This window comes from Oryctolagus cuniculus, chromosome 8 (assembly GCF_964237555.1).
Source record: "Oryctolagus cuniculus chromosome 8, mOryCun1.1, whole genome shotgun sequence".
NCBI classification, from domain to species: domain Eukaryota; kingdom Metazoa; phylum Chordata; class Mammalia; order Lagomorpha; family Leporidae; genus Oryctolagus; species Oryctolagus cuniculus.
Genome location: NC_091439.1, coordinates 49,848,263 through 49,854,969, shown reverse-complemented (window position 1 = coordinate 49,854,969; position 6,707 = coordinate 49,848,263).

Genomic DNA, 6,707 nt, shown 5'->3' with positions numbered 1-6,707 from the left:
TTTAGACTATCTCACTGACATTTTATGTTAGAATGATTTTTGGGTTCTGCTATTAAGTTCGATTACTTGTGTATTTTCTATAGTGAGAGAAGATCTACTGTACATCTAACGCAAAAATCAAAACCAACAAAAAATCCTTTATGTGGTTAAATGTGCAGCCAGAATTTCAGGAAAATAATCATTGCTTCAAAATATAGAAATAAGAAGGAGAATAAGGCAGAACTATCCATTTCTACTGGAATTAAAGTTCTTTACCACATCATTTTTATTGTCCCTTGAAATAAGAAGTTCCAATAGCCTTGGCAGCTCATGACAAGAACCTCGGGTGATTACTGATGTGATTAATAAGAGTGTCAATTGTTAAATCAACAACAGGAGTCACTGTGCACTTATTCCCCATGTAGGATCTCTGTCCTTAATGTGTTGAACTATGCAAGTCAATGGTGTAACTAGTATTCAAACAATACTTTATACTTTGTGTTTCTGTGTGGGTGCAAACTGTTGAAATCTTTACTTAGTATATACTAAATTTATCTTCTGTGTATAAAGATAATTGAAAATGAATCTTGATGAAGGATGGGATGGGAGAGGGAGTGGGAGATGGGATAGTTGTGGGTGGGAGGGAGGTTATGGGGGGAAAAGCTGCTATAATCCAAAAGTTGTATTTTCGAAATTTATATTTACTAAATAAAAGTTTTAAAAAATAAACAGATAAATAAATAAAAAAAGCTGGAAGGTAATCTCTATATTTGCAAAAGTTTAAGAGGGACTTAAACACCATATTAGAGGTATATTTTTCAAAAAAATATTGTAGCATTTATTGGAGTTTTTTTAAGATTTGTTTATTTATTTCAAAGACAGAACTACAGAGAGAGAGAGAGAGAGAGAGAGGGAGAGAGAGGGAGAGAAAGAGAGATCTTCCATCCACTGGTTCAATCCCCAAATGGATGGAATGGCCAGAGCTGGGTGGGCCTTGCTGAAGCTAGGAACCAGGAGCTTTTTCCAGGTCTCGTGAATTAGCAGGGAGCTGGGTTGGAAGCAGAGCAGCTGAAACTCAAACTGGAACCCACGTTGGATTCTGGAATGGCAGGCAGCAGTTTTTCCTGCTATACCACAGCATTAGCCCCAGTTAATGGGATTTGGAAAAGACGTTGACAAAATTTGTGAATATGTATCAATAACTATTATCTTGCTGTTATTTTAAGCAGTTTGAAAGATTTCTATATGTATTTCCTTTAATGCACATCATAAATGTATATTTGCTCTATTTTTGGAAAGAATTGTTTTTTTTCGGAGGCATTTTAAAATACAGTGCTTGAATGGTACTGGTACAGAAACAGATGGATAGACCAATGGAACAGAATTGAAACACCAGAAATCAATCCAAACATCTACAGCCAACTTATATTTGATCAAGGATCTAAAACCAATTCCTGGAGCAAGACAGTCTATTCAATAAATGGTGCTGGGACAATTGAATTTCCACATGCAGAAGCATGAAGCAAGACCCCTACCTTACACCTTACACAAAAATCCACTCAACAGGGATTAAAGACCTAAAACTACGACCTGACACCATCAAGTTATTAGAGAACATTGGAGAAACCCTTCAAGATATTGGCACAGGCAAAGAGTTTCTGGAAAAGACCCAGGAGGCACAGGCAGTCAAAGCCAAAATCAACTATTGGGATTGCATCAAATTGAGAAGTTTCTTTTTTTTTTTTTTTTTTTTTTTATTTTTTTATTTATTTATTTTTTTTTTTTTATTTTTTTTTTTTGACAGGCAGAGTGGACAGTGAGAGAGAGAGACAGAGAGAAAGGTCTTCCTTTGCCGTTGGTTCACCCTCCAATGGCCGCCGCGGACTGCGCGCTGCGGCCGGCGCACCGCGCTGATCCGATGGCAGGAGCCAGGAGCCAGGTGCTTTTCCTGGTCTCCCATGGGGTGCAGGGCCCAAGCACCTGGGCCATCCTCCACTGCACTCCCTGGCCACAGCAGAGGGCTGGCCTGGAAGAGGGGCAACCGGGACAGAATCCGGCGCCCCGACCGGGACTAGAACCCGGTGTGCCGGCGCCGCTAGGCGGAGGATTAGCCTAGTGAGCCGCGGCGCCGGCCGAGAAGTTTCTGTACTGCAAAAGAAACAGTCAGGAGAGTGAAGAGACAACCAACAGAATGGGAAAAAAATATTTGCAAACTATGCAACAGATAAAGGGTTAATAACCAGAATCTACAAAGAGATCAAGGAACTCCACAAAAACAAAACCAACAACCCACTTAAGAGATGGGCCAAGGACCTCAATAGACATTTTTCAAGAGAGGAAATCCAAATGGCCAACAGGCACATGAAAAAATGTTCAAGATCACTACCAATCAGGGAAATGCAAATCAAAACCACAATGAGGTTTCACCTCACCCTGGTTAGCTACCCTAGTTAGTACCTGCTAATACTAACCAATAGAATAAATAAAGGGGAGAGTGATCCAACATGGGAAGCGAGATACACAGCAGACTCATAGAATGGCAGTGTCCTAAACAGCACTCTGGCCTCAGAATCAGCCCTAAAGGCATTCGGATCCAGCTGAAAAGCCCATGAGAGTATTTCAGGCATGGAAAGCCAAGACACTCTGGGGAAAAAAAAAAAAATCCTAAATGAAAGATCTCTGTGAGTGAGATCCCAGTGGAAAGAACGGGTCTTCAAAGAAGTAGGTACCTTTCTCTGAAGGGAGGAGAGAACCTCCACTTTGACTATGACCTTGTCTAAATAAGGTAAGAGCCAGAGAACTCAAAAGGCTTCCATAGCCTTGGAAACTCATGACCTGAGCATAGGGAGATTACTGATGCCATAGACAGGAGTGTCAATTGGTAAAGTCAACAACAGGAGTCACTGTGCACTTACTCCTCATGTAGGATCTCTGTCCTTAATGTGCTGTACATTGAGATTTAATGCTATAACGAGTACTCAAACAATATATTTCACTTTGTGTTTCTATGTGGGTGCAAACTGCTGGAATCTTTACTTAATGTATACTAAACTGATCTTCTGTATATATAGAAAATTGAAAATGAATCTTGACATGAATGGAAGGGGAGAGAGAGAGGGAAAGGGGAGGGTTGCGGGTGGGAGGGAAGTCATCGGGGGGGAGGGGGAAGCCAATGTAGTCCATAAACTGTACTTTGGAAATCTATATTCATTAAGTAAAAGTTAAAAAAAATACAATGCTTGAAAAAACTAATATATTGTTAAATAAATATATGTATTAAGATATTAAGATTTTTAGTATGTAACACTTCTAGGACATCCATGTACTCTTCAGTATGTAGTGGAATGAATGTGAAATAGCATCTTTTGATGCAGGCTGAGTCTTGATTAAAACTTGGGGATTCCTCAAATTTTGCAACAGGAACATATATGCTGTTTTCCTTAATAGTGGTATCCTTATTGAATGCTGGGCACTTTAATAAAGTCTGAAGTCTTCCTTTCAGCAGAATTGCTATGGGCAGGAAACTGTTGCCCAATAACATAAAATTTGTAGATGACTTTATTTTCCATCAGGGACTTTCAAAACCCTCACTTATACGAATATCACAGTGAATGACTTGTCAATAGATGGTATCAATTTATTTTTCAACTCCAAAATTCCCTGATATCCTTGTTTTAAATCCTCATTCACCATTATGTGTCCCACAATCCTAAACCTTTATATCATGATTCTCACCCAGTGTTAATCAAGGCCACATCTATCTCATGAATGTTCAATAAAATGTCATTGTAGAAGCGTATTTTTCATGAATATCTGAAATTTTATTTTCTCTCCAAAGAAAGGCTGTGACTCCATTGAATTAAAGCACTCTCTTACCTGGTAAGTAATAAACTAGCATTTGTATTACCTACATGATTATTTTAGTGGTGTTTTGAAGGAGCCAGAATTTGCATTCCTCAGTTATGTTGAAGAATTATGGTCTTAATATTTTCTCCTCATGAAATAATTTTTAAAAGTGCGTTTTTTCTTGCATGCACCATGTTGCTTTCCCAGGTGCATTAGCAGGAAACCAAATCAGAAGTGGGGCAGCCAAAGCAGAAGATGACTCTAATGCTCAGTTCCCTGCCATCCACATGTGTGACCTGGATGCAGCTCTTGGCTTCTTTCTGGCTACACACTGGCATTGTGGCCAGTTGAGGAGTAAACCAGCAGTTGGATTACTTACCTCTGTCTGTCTGTCTTTCTCTGCAATTCTGACTTTCAAATAAATAGATAAGCCTTTAAAAAAAGTAAGTGAAGCACCCAAGACTCTAACAGGAGTCCATATGAGATGCCGGCATTACAGGTAGCAACTTAACCCACTGTGCTACAATACCCACTCCTCATCTAACTATTTTAAACATACATTTAAATGATTGGAACAGTCGCGGTTTTGTGCACATTTAATATTCCTCACTGTCATCATTTGTAAGCTGCATATTTGTGCCTTGAAATAAAGATTTGCTTGTTTTGTAAATCTGACCTTGTGATAATAAAGAAGAGGTTACAGTAGTAGTCCAGTGCAGTGTAGTTATAATGTAGCATGAATTATTTGGAATCTGCTTTTCTTTTTCATCTAGGACCAAAGCATTATTGAACAAATTGGATTATGGAAAGCTGTGTTAAGGACAATGTCAAGCTGATTTTAACTACTGGAGAAGAGAGATTATCTTAAGAGAATCCTGGCTTCGGATTGGCCCAGCTCTGGCCATTGTGGCCATTTGGCAAGTGAACCAATGGATGGAAGACGTTCTCCCTCTCTCTCTCTCTCTCTCTGCCTCTCTGTAACTCTGTCTTTCAAATAAATAACTAAAAAAAGAGAAGAAATCAGGAGAGCATGGCCACTGGTTTTGAAGATGGATGAAGAGGCCCACAAGTCTAGGAAAGAAGATGATGTCTGGAAGTTTGAAAGTTCAAGGATCAGATTCTCCCCTACTGCTTCTGCAAAGAATGTAGCCTTGCTAAAATCTAGATTTATAACTAGTGAATCCCACTTTTATCTTCCAGCACTGGAAGATAATAGTTGTGTTGTTTAAGCCAATAGTTTAGTTGCAATGTCTTGCAACAACTGTAGAGAACTAATACAGGAGTAATTGCTATAATTCACAAAGGTTTAACTTAAGAATATGGAAATGAGAGGCATAGATGTGGTAGGGATAAAGTTATTTGAGGAAAAATGCTTGAAAACTGAGGGGTCAGGAGAGGGAGGAAATATACATTTATGTTGACTAGGCTTTGAGTCAGGTTAAGACTGTCGGTGTGAGAGTGACCTTTGAGCAGAACTCCTGTGATAGAGTTCTATCCCCCTGTACATCTGCCGCTTCATCTCTGAGTGCCAACAAATTATATAACTCTGGCCAACATCCCAGGCACTCAGCTCCTGATCTCCTTAGGGCATTCTTACAGCATTTCTGAGCACCTGGTTTTTATCCCTTCACCAACAGAAAATTAAAATACTCCACACAACGTGTATATGTAACAAGTCATCATTTAGCACCCCATAAACATATATGTATTTTAAACATCTATTAAATTTTTAAATGAAAAGAAATTCAATGTAACATAAATTTGATATAATTTGAAATTTGCTAAGCGCTGTGTATTATGCCATCTTTTCTATCTTTTATTTTGTTATAAATGATTATTTCTACCACATTATGAATAAAGCTGTTATTCAGTAGTTAGATCACATCTTGCAGTCCAGAAAGGGGATAAGAGCCATCATGAAACTAAACCTTTTGCCATAGGATGGGGAAACTGCTCATGCAACTTGAAGTTGTGTGAAGTATCTTCACAGCACAAAGTTAGTAACTGTGATTCCAAAAAATACAGTCATTAAGTCATATTAATAATGTTCTTTTCACCTTAGCATTCAGAAATGAAGCTTGTTACATGCTAGAGAGAAAGCAGTTTCAGTATTTTTGCATATCTAGTGGATTGCCTAATGAATATTTTTATATATCTAGTTAAAACAATTTGTTTAGTGTGAACTCTTTATGTAGAAGAGGGTTTGTTAAGAATTTGAATAATACACTTGGGGTCGGCACTGTGGTGTAGCAGGTAAAGCCGCGGCCTGCAGTGCCGGCATCCATATGGGTGCCAATTTGAATCTTGACTACTCTACTTCCTATTGAGCTCTCTGCTATCGCCTGGGAAATCAGTAGAAGATGGCCCAAGTCCTTGGGCCCCTGCACCAGTACGAGAGACCTGGAAGAAGCTCTTGGCTTCTGGCTTCAGACTGGTGCAGCTCTGCCCATTGCAACCATCTGGAGAGTAAACCAGAAGATGGAAGACCTTTCTCCCTCTGCCGCTGCTTCTCTGTAATCCTGCTCTTAAATAAATAAATAAATCGTTTTTAAAAGAGCACCATATAAAAATACTTTGAAATGATGGGTGGATACATTTCTAATGTTTTGGTATTGTTCAACCAACTTATACATTATCATTAATATTCAAAATTTAATAATGCATATCAACATAACAACATGTAATTCAGTAGTATATCTGTTTTAAAAGCTAAAAGGCAACCAAAATTAGTGAAATTGCCCTTTGCTTATGAACTGTCTTATGCTTGCTTTATGAACTTCAATAAACGAAAAAGTTTTTTCTTACATTGACCTTCCTCCTGACACCTATCAGTATTAATATACTTTGTCAGGGCCGGCGCTATGACTTGGAAAGTTAAGCCT